This window comes from Camelus bactrianus, chromosome 8 (assembly GCF_048773025.1).
Source record: "Camelus bactrianus isolate YW-2024 breed Bactrian camel chromosome 8, ASM4877302v1, whole genome shotgun sequence".
In the NCBI taxonomy this organism is placed as follows: domain Eukaryota; kingdom Metazoa; phylum Chordata; class Mammalia; order Artiodactyla; family Camelidae; genus Camelus; species Camelus bactrianus.
Genome location: NC_133546.1, coordinates 89,635,755 through 89,651,562, shown reverse-complemented (window position 1 = coordinate 89,651,562; position 15,808 = coordinate 89,635,755). Strand labels below are relative to the sequence as shown.

Below are 15,808 nucleotides of genomic sequence, written 5' to 3'. Positions count from 1 at the left end.
CTTAAATTAACAAGGATTCATTTATTTTTTAGTGCACTATGAAGTTTTAATGAAATCTGTATCATTCTAGTGAGACAGGGACTAGTTAAATTGCCTTAAGCAGACGACCTTGAAGATTATTTACACAGAATGTGTATTGTTAGAACTCAGATGTCATGTTGCCGTGTAACCATCCACTCAGACATTTAAATTCGTTGGATTCTGACATCCACATTGATCATTTTCAGGGAATAAGCTTCTCTCTTTTGTGATTAAAGAAAATTTTGATCTTTTTTCCAGAACTCTTAACAGGTTTAAAATATCAAAACATTGATTTGACATGTAACTTTTTTAATAGAGGCAATAAAGCTCATGCTGTTTTATTATGTAAATAAATGTTTTTGTATTTCAACAAACGTATGATTTCCTGGATTTTGAGAAGTATGTTGCAAGATACTTAGATAACCTACTTTCGGAAAAATACAGACCCGGCTTTTATGAATATAGGCCTAGTACAGATCTGTTCGTTTTTGCTACAGTGCAAGACATGAGGCCTAGGAGAGATTTGCTGCCGATTGCAAGGAGGACAGATCCCATGTCTCAGTCTCCCCTCCTGTAAAATGAAGTGGCTGGACTGGATTCTTTCCTCTTCTAAGATGAGTTTCCATGAGCCTGTGTCTTTTGTTTATATTCAGGAGTATTAGCAATATCAGATTAAATACTGAGTTACCCTCGCTTCCCCCGAAGCCAAGTGCAGTATGTGCTAAAGAAGATTTTAGTTATCTGATTCTCGTTTCTGATCCTACAGGCAATTTTGTGTTGCATGCTTCCTGGCAACCTGGAAGGTCTTTTTAGCCATAGGTGGCGCTTGTTGCACCTTCTTACCGTCTTAATTTTCCTGTTTGTTAAAGAAGGCTTAAACAACGTTATTTTGTTTTGATTTCTTTGCTTGATGCTTCAGAATAGCACAATGTCCATTATGTCTGTCTACCTGGAAAAATTGTTCTGCTTATATTTTAGTTTTATTCTGTCATCTCGCTGTGAACATCTCAGACTTGCTGTGTAAACAATGGCAAAATCGGACTTTTCTTCCAGTGTTAGAAACCAGTGAGCCGGGAATTTATAAAACAGCTAGTAGTTGCCTCTGGAGCACCCTAAGCTGAAAAGTGTGCTGGGTTCCCTCAGTATTGACCCCGCTGCTGTGTGTTAATTGGTGGTAAGATATTTGGTACATATAGGAAGGGGTGTAGTTTTTTGACTTGGGTTTGCGTGTACGCGCTGCCACTGAGCCATGTGAGCCTGAGTCAGTTCGTTCTGAGTTTTTCCCTCGTCTGTGAGATTGGGACGTTGGTATCTGCTTTGTAGAATTGTGAGAATTAGAAATTATGTAAAGTGTTTACCACAGTGGGTATGTCAAGAGGGCTCATAATCTTTAGCTGCTGTTTGGTGTGAAGCCATCATTTTATAGTCTTTGTCAATTACTAAGAAACAGGAAAACAAGAAAAGCTGGTTTTATGATGAAAGATATTTGAGGAGGTTCCATAGTTCCTATTCCCATAATTAAGTATCAGCAGAGTCAGAACTGTTACACAGTCACCCTGAACCAACTTTAAGCCACAGAATTTTTTGTTACTTCATATATGTTGGGGCCTAAGGGGATCCAATACTTATATGCATGTTGTCTCCAGCAGCCAACTGAGAGATGACACAAAAGAGTAGGCAGGCGATAAATGTCTTCTTTGTTACTGATGAAGCCACGTTCTCCATGAACTTCAGGGCTGTGGGAAAATGTGTGTCATGATACTGTGTCCCAGAATTAGAGACTCACCCTGTCCCAGGTAGCTCTGGGCCACAGCGAGCCTTCCCTTGAGAGGACCTGCCCCTTCATGCACAGGGCTGTCCTGACATGGAGCTGAGCATCCCAGGTGCTTCCCAATGGTGACCAACACTGGAGGGAAAGGTAGGGTTTCACATTCCCTGCTTGTCTCCCCGGACACACACCTAACCCTGTTAGTGTGACGAGGGCTAGCTGTGATCCAGCGGCCAGGGGTATGAAGGGAGAAGCACACTCCATGGCCCAGAGGAGTTGGGAGGAGGCATCCCCTCCCTAGTTTAAACATGTGGTGGGTTGGAATGGGAGGGTGCTCCCCAAGAGTTTATAAAAGGAGAAATAAGGATTTTCTTTGGGACTTATACTAGCCAGGAAACACATAATATTATTAGAAGGGAGACTTGTAAATCACTTTTATATTAAGTTGACATTTGTTGAACACCAAAAATGTGCTACATTCTCTTCTGAGAGTTTTACAGAAATGAATCCTTCAATCTTCTCAACAAGTGAGTAAGGAAGGTTTGATTGTTATCCCAGTTTTACAGTGTGGAAATTTCGGCACGGAGAGGGTAAGTAAGTTGGCCAAGGTCACAGAGCTAGTAAGTGGCAGAGTTGGTATTTAAACCCAGGCTGTCTGGTTTTGAGGCTCCCAGAGATGGGCTTTGGGTATTTAGAGGTATCTGCATCCCTGAATCTTTGTACCACTTTGCATCAGTTAGCCCAGAAAGGACAGGGAAAGGAGAGTTACACAGGTGCTCACTGTCATGTCTCGGCCACTGTCCACGAAGTGTGCACTGTGATTAGTGTTAATTATTTTCTAGGCAGTATAATCTGTTCGTATAACAGAAATTTAGTCCATTGAGTTAATCTACAAACCCTTCCTGCTCTGCTTCTGTCCATGGTTGCCATGTGACTGCCTGCCCGTGATTGGGCTGTGGAGGAGAAAAAGTACTCATGGTTGAACTCTGATATTTCAGTCTGGTTTATAGTTTCACTACTTCTGTTACATTAATAAGTTTCTGGTTTTCTTGCATCAGTGTGTCATGAGATTGGTTAATGTGAAACCAGTCCATGGGAGCCCAGGGATGCTTACGGTATAATTTCTGAGCACACTGTCGCACTTCTACCCGTGCAGACCTGGCTGGAGGATGTCCGCCTTCCTCACTGATTTCTCCAAACAGCAGGGTCCTCTCCCACCCCCGGATGTGAGGCTGGGAGCTCTATGAGTTGGCCAGTCGGTGGCCAAGTCCACCAATCAGAAAATGATGAAGTACCCGGAAGTGGGTTTAATAAAAGAAAAGGGCTTCCAGGTAGTCCGATGGGCTGTTCGAGACCACTTGGTGAGAAGCTGTCCACTGTCTGTGGTTGAGCTGCAGCTTTGCTGTTGAAAAGTCTGGATTAGATGAAGGGATTTTAAAAAGGAGAAAGGAGTGATTTCAGGTGGTACGTCCACACCGGTGAGAAGTGATGGATGACCGCCTGTGTGAGGCATAGACAGAGTCTTACAAACTTCATAAAACAGCTTTAAAAGCTCTGCCATCTGAGTGCACTTCATATGGGGTCCAGTTCATCACTGGTCGGGCTGAGAGGGCAAATAATTGATGATGGCGGAAAGGACACGGAGGCATCAAAAAGTATCAGTCATGTTCCCTGTTTAAAGGATGTGGCACAATGTAATATATTTGAGCTGCTTTTTCACTGAAAAATTTTTAGTGTTTTCTGGGACTCCCCAGTGCCCCAAGGCTCCATGCAGCTGGGTGTCCACTCAGAGCATCTCTATCAGCGCTTGCCCTGGGCTGACGTGTTGTCGCGGGGAGCAGGACGGTCAGCGTCCACGGCTCCTCCGAGATCCGTCTCCTCATCCGCAGTGCCGGGTTGCTCATCCGTGTTTACTTAGTAGGTTAGCTGAGAATCACACGTGATGGTTGTCAGGTGTGATTTGTGATTGTCTCTGTGATTGGCATATAGTCAGTGTTTGATAGAAACCCTTGTTTTTTTAGTATAATTGTAGCAGCTAGATTGCAGTGGTTTTTAGTCTGTATTTTTTTATAACTTTATTCTTATTTTTAAATATGCACTTATTTTTATTTATTTTTTTGGAGGTACTGGGGACTGAAGCCAGGACATTGTGCATGCTAAGCAGGTGCTCTACAACTGAGTAATACACACCCTCCTTGTCTGCACTTGAAAATAAATATTGCAATACACAAAATAGATCTTAAACACCATCATGGGACCTAGTCTGTGTATAAACAATTGAACACGTATGCTATTTCAATAAGAATAAATGTTGTTGAGACATACATTTCTGAATCTGTTAATGTGCTTAAAAACGATCATAGGTAGTGATAAACACGAGTCTTTGATCCAGTACTTCTTAGGGTCTGTTTTGCCATCAATGGAAATTACATTCTTCAGAGAAGGCTAATTGGGTCTCTGATATTTGGATGGTTTAGCAGATGATCAAGGCTTTCAAAAGCTGACAGAATTGTATTTTAAACTAACTACAAAGTTATCTTCTAGAAGTTGGAATTCCTAAGCTTGTGAAGTGTCTAGTAATCCAGGGGGTATGTGTCTGTGTCTGTGTGAACGTTTGTGTGTGTGATTTCAGGAAGGTAGAAATAAGTTCCATATAGACTTCTGATACCTTTCTCCTCAAGTTCAAGGTGTAGGCATATATTTACACAAATAAATTGATATTCTTTTGTCATTTGGCATATTGGGAATAAGAGGTTGTCATACTTGTTTCAGAAGGGTTGGGGAGCATGAGCTTAGAAAACGGGAGGAGAAAGTGGCCGGGAGGCACTTCACACTCTGTGCAGGATTTGAGGAACAGTAGCTTTTCTTTTTTATTCTAAAGCAAACTGGCGCTGAATTGTAACATACTATTACTCAGAATTGCTTTTCTGATCAGATACAAGTGCCTCAGATTTTTGAAGGCAACATGAATGGTGAAATGTGTTTTAGCAGTTATCTTTAAAAGTTGTTTTATTTTTCAAGTAAAAGGCTATAGCCTGTTCTTTCTTCCAGCGGTACAAGACATGCTTATTAATCTATGTACATGATCTGTGTGCTTAGTTTCTTTGGTTTTTTTTTTTTTTTTGAAATGCTTGTTTCATTGTGGTTTGAATGAATGTTTAAAATTTCTGGATTTTGATGTTTAGAACATGCTGATTTATGAAAACCGTTAAAAACCTGATTGTTCTTTGGTCCTTGTTTGTTGGGGCACCCTATTGATTTCTGTTGTCTTTTAAAGAGGGAAATGCTTCCTCTAGCCTGCAGATAATTAAGTGAATGGTTTGCAGTGTGCCTTTAAAATTCTTTGAATGCATTGAGCATGTTTGTCCAGTGAATTTTGAATTGACTCATTGTAATGACTTTGCTTTTGTTCTGTGGCTTTTGCTCCTCTCCACAAGAATTTGAATTCTCTGTGGCATTTTGTATACGTGTTATTAACAGGGGAAGAAATTTTGCATTTTTTACAGAGCTGGGTTTTCCTATCCCCTCTGAATGCCATTATAATTGATACAATAAAAATCTGTTATTGCAGTGCATAATTATTTCATAAACTATTTTTTGGCATAATCAGAAACAATGACAAAGAATGATAAAAAAAAATACAAAAACCTTCCTTCCTTTGAAGAATAGAAATGTGGTCAGGCTCACGCATGCTTTGTGCCTGACACACTTACTATCATTTCATTGTGTATCATGATTCGGAGATGGAGTTGCTTCAGGTTTGTAGATTTTTGTTTTAACATTTGTGTTGAATTCTTTCTCCAGGCTGATGTTTCCTGTTGTGTTTGTGGAAAGAGTAGAAGGGAAACAAATACTTTGTTTTGTTTTCAGGAGTCCTGAGTTGATGAGAAAAGTGTTGAGGGTGGGCTGAGGAAAAGAGTGACACGCCCTCTCCTCCCGGCTGAAATTGATAAACAAATAAATCAATTAAGTGTATCGATATTTGACCAATAGAAGTTAGCGAGCCCAAAATGGATAGATACGCCCAATGGAAATTACTGAGTTTACCTGTAGAATTATGTGCTTTACCAAGTAGAAGCAGCTTAGAGCAATCAGAAAAGTCAGTAATATGATGAGATATAAAAGGGATATCATATCTTTTATTTCTGAAACTTTTCTACGGTAAGTTGTGTAGAGCTAAAATTAAGTTTCAAGCACCAGGATTTAAGAGTGTGGGTGGTTCTGTAGGATCGTTATTCACGGATGTGCCTAGACCAAGCTAGAGTGGCTGAAGATGGCAGGAAAAGACCCAGAGGCAGGATTTGTCATCCTAGGGTGTCCTCCATAATGGTTCCATGTGAAAGCCCATGATTGGTTTAACAAACTGTAACACACCCCAGCCGGCTGTGAACTTTGATAAGAAAAAAATATGCTTAGAAACTGCTTTGCAAGCAAGTGCCTGTGCATCCTCACACCAGTCTCCTTGCCTTAAAAAGCAGAGACAATGCTTTGCTTGCATAGTTGAGGTTTTAGATAGCACTCTGCTGGTTGAAAAGCAAGGACCGTGGCCCTCAGCAATAAACGCTGGGCTTGTGTGCTGTTAGATCGTCTATTATCCCCAAAACAAGGACCTGGCTGGTCTGGTGGTCTGCTTTGTAATTCACATATCTAAAAATGTATCTTGATCCCCTCACCCCATGACTTCCCTAAAGATACACTAATCCTTTGTACTCATTGTGGATTTTACAATCTCTGCCTCATCCCGTCTTTCCCGAAGTTCCTCCTTACTATCTCACAACTGTTGATGAATTTTTCCTTTGATTATACACAATAAATATGGGAGCATTTGAAAGGCTCGTGGAGTTGGCTCCCTACTCCCTCTCGATTTCTTGACTTTTTACACAGAGTCTTGAATAATCATTCCGTGCTGGTAAGACTTCTGCCAGCCAGATGCCACAGTTCCAGGTGAGAAGTATGCAGGCTTTATCTCTCCTACCCGAGGGAGAGAGAGGAGAGAATTGAGATATGCTCCCCCGTGGTCCCTTCCTGCCCCAGGGCCACTGCAGTTCACCTGAAGCCTTCTGGCCTCTGCTCAGAGGGCCTCTGTCCCAGGACTGACTGCAGCCTTTTCTTCCCTTGTCAACATTTCCTTTCAGAATTTGGTCTCTTCTCTGCAATTCAACCCTGGCAGATGTGATGGTGGTCAGCGTGCTGGTGGGCAGTCATTTGGGGACTCCCAGGAGCCATGCTGATTCTCCTGAGTCTCTCAATCGGGGTTACAGAACAGTCGAGAACCGAAGGAAGCCCATTCACGTGAGGTCAACAGAGCATTACATCACTTTCAATTTATTTTTGAATTTTCAGTGGAGAAATTATTTGTAGCAAACTGTTCCAGATTTTCGGCCTCCTGCTTTCCTCATCACCACTTCCTTGCTGGCTCTGGTGCTTGTTTTACAGACCAGGTTTCTTCTCTGGTCATTTCTGGCAGCATGGCTTGCCGAATCCTTGATCTGCATTTGAAGCAGAATGCTTCTTTGTGATGTGAAACTAATTTTCCTATTTCTGAATATTTCGTGTACACTCAGCAACTGTTTCAAGTGAAATGCTCTTGTCCAATTTCGGTTAACTCACATTTGCTGATCTCCTGCTTTCATGCTGAGGGCAGTTTCTTCTTCCTGTAATAAAATTTAGCAATTTGCATTTACTATGGGAAGGTACTGGCCCAAGGTGCTTTTTTCTTAACAGTTTTAATACAATTCACCCATTAAAATGTACAGCGGTTTTTACTCTATGCCCAGAATTGTGCATCCCATTCAATCTTAGAACATTTTCATCCCCCCAACAGGAAGCCCCGTATGCTTAAGCAGATATTTCCATCTTCCCCATCCTCCCCCAGCCCCAATGAGCCACTCTTCTCTCTGTGGATTTGCCTGTACTGGACATTTCATTTAAATCGAGTCACTTCATGTAAGTGGAACCGTCTATTGTGACTGACTTCTTTCACACTGAGTAACGTTTTCAATGTTTGTCCACGTTGTGGCCTGGGTCAGTACTCTATGCTTTGCTATTGCTGAATAATATTCCACTGCATGGCTGGGCCCCACTGTTTACCCATTCATCAGGTGATAGGCATTTGGGTTGTTTCTGTTTTTTGGCTGTGATGAGTAGTGTCGCCGCGAACATTCCTTTAGGAGTTTTTATGTGGACATTTGTTTTCAGTTCTCTTACGTGTGTGCCCAGACAGCAGAATTGCTGGGTCATTCAGAAACCAAATGTTCAACTCCCTGAGGACCTGCCAGGCTGTTTACCAAAGTGGCCACGCTGTGTTACGTCCTCACCAGCAACTGCTGCCTGCTCCGCTTCATCTGTGTCCTCATTAGTGCTTGTTATTTTTTTTTTAATATAACCTATTGTTGTGGGTGTGAAGCGGTTTCTTCTAGTGGTTTTGACTTGATTTCCCTTAGAGCTAATGATATTGAACATCGTTTCATTGTGCTTACTGGCCATTTGTATATTTTCCTTGAAAAATACCTTTTCAGATCCTTTATTCACCTTTTAATTGAGTTGCCTTTTTGTTGTTGAGTTGTAGGGTTTTTTTTTTTTTTTCATTTGGAGATACAAATTCCTAATCAGATAAATGATTTGAAAAAATTTTCTCCTGTGTATTGGTTTTTCACTCTCTGGATGGTGCCCTTTGAAGCAAAGTTTTAAATTTTGATGAACTCCAATTTATCTCTGTTTTCTTTGTTCCTTGTGCGTTTGGGGTATTATATAAAATCTGAGGTATTTTATTTAAAATTTTATATATAAAATAACTTAATTCGTAGGACCGTTCTAGGAGATGGGTGCGGTTGTTGTCCCCAGTCTATGGATAGGAGACTGAGATGCAGAAAATTTCACTGACATATAAGTGTCATAGCTACCCAGTGCTGTGGGAGTTCAGACCCTCATGTTTGTCCCCAACATCTGTGCTTTTCACCAACATGCTCCACTCCTTCCTGGAATCGTTAATGAGAAACTGTTTCCGTTTTTGATTTCTTGTTAATTTGTTTTCTCTTTGGGGACCTCATCCCCTCATTTTCCTTTCAGATATCAGTGTAGATTTATTTTAGGTCTCATGTAGGCAGAAGTATTGCTATCAGTTAACTTCTTTATTACTCACTCTCCGGTTATGATTGTTGCTATTTGACCTAATCAAGTCATGCTTAATTCTTTCCTGCTCATGACACTGAAAAGAGTCATGACTTACAGCATGCTCAAAGAAGAAAGTTCTTGATTGATTTCATCTTGCTACCCAATCAAACCAATCAAATAAAAACCCGGTGTTGACACAGATTATATGCCCTCCAGAATAGTGTCACTGTCTTCCTTGTGTTTCATTTGTTTGGTCACAGTGTCTGGATAGCGCATTGCTGTCCAGCAGTTTTGTGAGGACACGGTGCTCGTGAATCATTGTAAGGACAGAATTTTGACAACAGACTATGTTGTTCATTTCACAAGGGAAAAGATAATATAGAAATACTGCTCAGATCTATTTTAAAATTAAGCTTGGAATTTTGAGAAGAATTCAAGAAACCATACAAAGATCTTTTTCACTAATTTTAGATCTATCTTAGACACATTATGGTTACATAGCAGAGTAACTTATCAAGTAGATTTGACAAGAGGTGTGTATAATTGATTTTTTGTTTTAGTTGAAATATTCTATCTGAGATAAAGTAATCTGTGCCTATAAATGCACAAATATGTTTGTATTTCTATGTAATATGGGAGCAGACTTTATATGTTTCTATATAATATATATGACTGTGTGTTTTAATCTGTCTGTCAGTGTTTTTATAGTTTTTCAGCAATGTTGTAACTTCATAATTGGTCTAAGAAAATCACCCCAGATTCTAGTGCAGTTTGTACTGTGTATCCCGTCTTATGCATGGGATTCCACTGTCCCCTCAGGGAGGAATTTCCTCTCCTATTGAGTTAGTAGCAGATTTAAAGGAACTGTGATTTCTAGGCCTTTGCTCTCCATGTGTTTGCAGTTGGCTGTCAATCACGATATTCCCTTTCTTGAGTTTTCATTGTTCAATTAGAATTTTTGAAAATAAGTGTTGATATGTTGTATTTGTCTCCCTAGAAACTTGATGTGTTTGTGCTTTTCAGTTTACAATTTATGAAAAATGTAAATGCACCCTTTTTTTTAAGTAGTCCTTTTTCAATAGATATTTGTTTATCTCTTTATAGTTAAAATAATTTATTTCCCAATGAATGAATCGTTGTGCATGTTTTAAAAGATACCTTACTTTTTATTTTTCTTAATCTAACAGGTATATTCGTTGTAGAGAATTTAGAAAATAAGGATAAACACAGTAATAAGTTAAAATGGCCTCTAATCTCACCTGGAGATACAGTTGTAAGGTTTGAAATTGAGAATTACAAGTCCTCTCACATTGTTCTTCTTTTTCAAGTACGTTTTGGTTACTGAGACCCTCGAATTCCCATATGAATTGTAGCAGCAGCTAGTCAGTTACTGCAGAGGAGCCCACTGGGATTGTGATCGAGACCACGTTGAATATATGGATCGCTCTGTGGAGCACTGACATTCCACGAGCACTGTTATCTGATCCAGGAATGTGCGTGGTGTGTCTGTCCAGGTATTTTGGTCTTCTTTAATTTTATTTCAACAATGTGTAGAGTTTACATAGTATTATTTTACTTTATTTTTTCCCTTTATACTGAGTAAAAATGTGCAAGGTACCAGAAAGAGAACTGTATTATAGCCCCGCCACTTGCTGCTACCATGGACCCTGCGGTCTTTCTTTGCCCTCTGTAAAATCTTGCACAAAATAGGACCTAAGTAACTCTTTCTTGAATGAATGATTTTATGATTGCTGAATGATGCTTGAGAATCCTTGTGATGATATCTTTTTCCCAGACTTTCCCCTTTTCTTAACTATGCCCATTCTCTTCCTTTCCTCCAGCCTGGGTTTCAGCCTGCCTGTGGCATTGATTTTCCCTATCTGTGGACTCTTCCTTTCACTAGTTCATGATAATGTTACATGTGGGCTGTGGAAACTTGCTAGATGTCAAGAAAGAGCCAATCCATTGCATGCTAGTATTTTTAGTGTGTGGTATTCTTTTATCGATTGAAATTAAATCAGGCTGACCCCCTGAGCTCTTTTCACCTTCCTATACATGATACTGCTCTGGTTGCTGCATGTGCCCTTCCCCCAGACTTGGTTTTGGAGTTGAGTAAGTCACCATCACTGGAGACCTCTCTTTAAAAGATGAAGAGGACATTTGATCCTTCTCCCTGGTTGGGGACTTGGATGAGATGAGGTAACAGATAAAGAATGGAGCCCCAGATCATTCTGACCACTGCTCTTTCCGTTCCTTTCTCCAGGGGAAAAGAGTACAATTCAAAAATATAAAGATTGTGAGCTAAAGAGATAGGCAAGACAACCGATCATTTATTAAATGTCCTTTCATGCCAGAAACAAATGTATTATACACAAAATAAGCACACAAAGCACGGTAGAACCGTGATAACAAACGTGGGTCCGAGTTCGAGTCCTGCTCTGGAATGACCAGTCCTGTGAGATGGAGAACTGTTAGGCCGGCTTAGCGTCCCTCGGACTAGTTTTCTGTCCTGCAGAGACAGGGCTCGCTAGGCGTCCCCCCATAGAGGTGCTGTGGGGTGTAAGTGACACACGTGGGCAGCCCTAGCACAGTTGCTCGTTCCTCGTAAGTGCAGGAGAGCATAGCTTTTGCGGTGACGGCTTAATGACCGCCCCGTGAAGACTCTAAGTGCTCCTAAGGGATGCCTTGTGGTTTGGAGATGGGATTCTCATTTCTGTAAATACCCAAGGATTGTGTAATTGGGCCCTGCTGATTTGAATCTATTCTTTAGAAAGTACATATTGTAGATATATTTTTCAAGCATGCATGCTTTTTTCTTTTATTATTTATAGTTCTACCCTCTCATCTCTTGGTGTGACTTTTCATGGAATCCAGGAAGCAGCCTTAAGCCACCTGCCTCTTCACACGTCTCCGTGGCGGTTTTCTTCCCTGACTAGAAGAGGGTTCTGCATAGGGAATTTTCTTTGTTCCCCTTTACTTGGAGTCTCTCTGTCTGTCTGCCCACCTGTCACCTGTCCAACTGTCCATTTCTCTACCCACTCATTCTTCTGACTTGTTCCAAAAAGCATTTCAGGCAGCTTACAGAAGAACAGATACCAAATAAACAGGTTAGAAAATGGGGCTAAGTTCAAACTGTGAGGCTAGGAGGTGGGCCTGTGTTAGGGTTGCAGGCGTGAGACACACGGGTCTGCCCTGTGACTTATAAGATCGACAGCAAGAGTGTGCCTGAGGCTCCCAGCAGACACAGGGAAACAGGGTTTGTGGGAGATGCTCACTGGCTGTGAAATAAATAAGTGGCTTAGGAGAAGCCCAGCCTTTCCAGCTACTAAGGCTTAGGAGAATATTTTGAGTGTCTTCCAAAATCAGGGCATTGAATCTTTTATTTTTTCAGAGTTCTATGTATAGTTGGTTACATTCTATACCTAGAAATTTCTCCAAAACTGCTTCCCACGTGAGTCCCATGGCTCGGAAATGAGGTGGTTCTGCTCATTGATGGGTGTTGGTCAGAAACATAAAATGACAGCCTCAAAGGAGCCAGGGATTTGTCAGTTATGTATTGTCAGTGCTGTAGATTTCAGAAAACACTTTCAACGTTTCTCTCCATCTGAGGCTGCAGCGTGTTCTCTTACCAGCATCAGGAGCTCAGGGCTACGGGATGGTGGGGGCTGACTGCAATGCCGTGAAGACAACTAAGGTAGTTACTGCAGGCGTGGTGCTTTCACGTAGTGCATTTCATGTTCTTTAATAGGTTTTAACAGGTAGTTAATTAACTGTGTTAACTAACATTTAATAAATATGATGCTTTTTTGAAAAGACAGTTATAGTCAGAATATAAGTTGTGAACACTTTGAAAACGGTTTCATTACTGAAATTTCAGTAGGGAAGATTTAGTTTATCTTATTTATGCCTCTATTTAAAAGTAACAGAGAAACAAGACAGAAAAAGCAGAGGATGATTTCTGTTCTTCCTCTCGGCTTGCAGGTGCCCTCACCTCCAGTGGCATCCATCCAGACACCAGCACTGACACTGGCCGTGCTCAGAACTGCCTCAGCCCTGAAGACACAACTGGCAAATAGAAGGCGGCCACGCCCTGTTACAGCAGGTGCTCTCACTTTGTGGGTCCTTATGTAACTGCGTGGTTTTAATCAGAATCGCCCGTTCTACATTGTGTGGCGCTGCTGCCGTGTCTCCTAGTTATTGTTTCTGTAAGTACTCGTGTATTTTTTTCAATGTGTGGTACTAGACATCTAAAAATCCTTTTTTTAGATGAAAAATAATGTGTATTTAATATAAAAGTCTGAAAAAAGGGGCAAAAGTTTCTATCCTGATCCCACTACTCAGAGATAATAATTAACACTTTAACATCTATTTTCTGTTCTTTTCATCATTGTGTATCTCCTCTGTCATAAAAACCAGCGAGCACTCTGTGCCTTTTTCTGTGTGGAGACCTCCATTTTCCATTGTGCTTATTTCACGTTTTTCTACAATATTCTATCCCCCCTAGCATAATTTTTAATGACCAGTATAGCATTCTGTCTTGTGGAGGCATCTTCCATTTTAGTTCGGACTTAAATAAACTTTGAAATTCCAAGTGTACTTAACTGAAGTACTGAAAAGAGAACTGTGGTGGTACCAAAAAGCCCCTACATCCATTCCCCTTTTTTCCTGAGAGTAAAAACTGCTGAAAATGTGGTGTATATATGTCATGACCTTTATGCCTATGTCATATATATATACACATTCATACATACACGTATATCAGAAATCTATCTATATGTGTGTGTATATATGCTTTATTGAAAAATAAGGCCATACTATATGTTTTCTGCAGCTCAGTTTATTCACTCAGAGGTATATCATAGACTTCCTCCCACTCCAGACTCACCCGGTCCTTTCAGATAGAGTAGTGGGGTCTCCTGATATGTAGGTTTGGTCTCTTGTGCAAGGACACCTTCGGTGGGAGAGTACTGTGGACAAGGCCTTGGACCACGCCGAAACGCTGGCCCCTTAGTGCCTACAGCTCGCCTTGATTTACGGCATCATTGTCTTGATGGTGGATACTTAAGTTTTCTCCATTTTCCACTGTCAGAAATGGTGTTTGACTGGCATCCTTGTTTTACAAACATTCCTGTGACCTTGAATGATTATTCCTTTAGTTAAGGTTTCTGGAAATTCAGTCCCTGGATGTGACAATTACATACATCACAGGCTGCTTTCAAGTGACTCTAGAAATTCCTTCTCCTGTGGGGAATGAAAAGATGTAGAATAACTTATGTAACCAATTGTCTATCGCTGGATATGATTTCACTTTAGCTTTTCTTCCCACCATTGTAAAAAGTGCTGTGTAAATGCTCTGATGAGTACATGTTTTTGAACTGATTTTTTTTTTCTAAGTGAAACGATTCCTAAAAGTGGAGTTCAGTGTGTGGGTACACACGTTTTTCAGAGTTTACATATCCATTGATATGTCGTCCTCCAAAAAGTTCGCTAACAGTTTGTTCTCTCAAAGATGGACACTAGCTAGAATATCTTTTAAAAACATTTGCCAATATGATGAGCAAAAGTGCTTTTTCTTTGTTTTAGTTTGCACTTGATGACCAGAGAGGTATTGAGCATTTTTCACTCATTAGCCATCTGACTTTTAAAAAGTGAATGATCCCTTTTGTCCTTTGCACACATTTAAGTGAGGGAGCTTCTTGTTGCTTTGTGACAGCTCTTTGTATGTTATGAACATTAACCCCTTGTCTTCATCAACATGTATCACAGAGCTTTTACTTGTCATATCTTGCCTTTCATTTTGTTCAGTAGGTTTATTTTTGTTGTGGCCCAAAATAATCTTAAGATAGTAAATGTCTTCTCTTTGGGTTTTATCCTTGATATTATTCTTAGAAATACTTTCTTATAATGGTATATATCTCTTCTGTAGGTTTTTCTAATCTCTAAGATGGAGATGATAATAGTACTTGTTATAGAGAGGAGAAGTTGAATTAATATGAGCAAAGATTTATATTTGCTGTTATTAGTACTTTCTAATATTTACATCACTATCTGTAAATTTTCTTGTGGTCATTATGACTGGAATAGAATTTGTTTTTTCCAGGTGATTCTCTGATTGTCCCAAGACAGTTATTGAATTCATACTTGGCTCTTTGATTTGAAATCCCACCTGTAAAAAATACTTATATATACTAGAGTCTCTTTTTGAGCTCATGGTTTATTTCTGTCAATCTTACTTTCTTATTCCAGTGCTATATCTAACATATTGTAAAAATTTATTTAATATCTGGCAATGCGATTTTTTTTGATTCTTTTTTCCATCCCTAATTTTCTTGGCTAGTATTATGACTATTATTCCTGAAGAATACTAAAATACTTTTTTCAAGTTAAAAAAAAAAAAAACAGATAAGAGTTGTCATGGGATTTTTTAGTAAGTTTTGAATTGTATTTCGGAGAACGTACATCTTTACAAAACTACTTTCCTCCATACAATATGTTGATGTCTCTACATTCACACCTCTTACTTTACCACTCAGTACAGTCCTGTACTTTCTCCATGTAAAACATGGGCATTGTTTTAGAGTTTATTCCAGATTATTGTTGATGTTTTTGTTAATTTTGTAAGTGAAAATTTTTTGCTATTATATATTTTAACTGTTCAAACTGACACGTAGGAAGGCAGATTCGGTTTGTAAATACTCACTTTGTAACTTGTCATTTAAAATTGTAAGTATTAAGTACTTGTTACAGAATCCTTTCTTTTGTGTTTTTAAAAATTTGTTTCCAAGATTCTCAAAATGGTCATAGCTAAGTAGTATAGGTGGGGAGACAGATGGAGAGAGGTAGTGTGGCTCATGTACAAACTGTGAGCAGTTTCATGGCTGCCTTTAGGCTGGAGAAGCCCCAGAA

At 39.9% G+C, this 15,808-nt stretch overlaps 1 long non-coding RNA gene across 1 annotated transcript in view; it reads left to right on the top strand.

Moving 5' to 3' along the window:
• The window catches only part of LOC141578414 (uncharacterized), a 67,014-nt gene that overhangs the window by 23,715 nt on the left and 27,491 nt on the right, over positions 1–15,808 (top strand). The window contains exons 6-7 of the long non-coding RNA XR_012508809.1: positions 10,231–10,416; positions 12,884–13,107. This is a non-coding gene — a long non-coding RNA (uncharacterized LOC141578414). The remainder of the gene's footprint in view (positions 1–10,230; positions 10,417–12,883; positions 13,108–15,808) is intronic.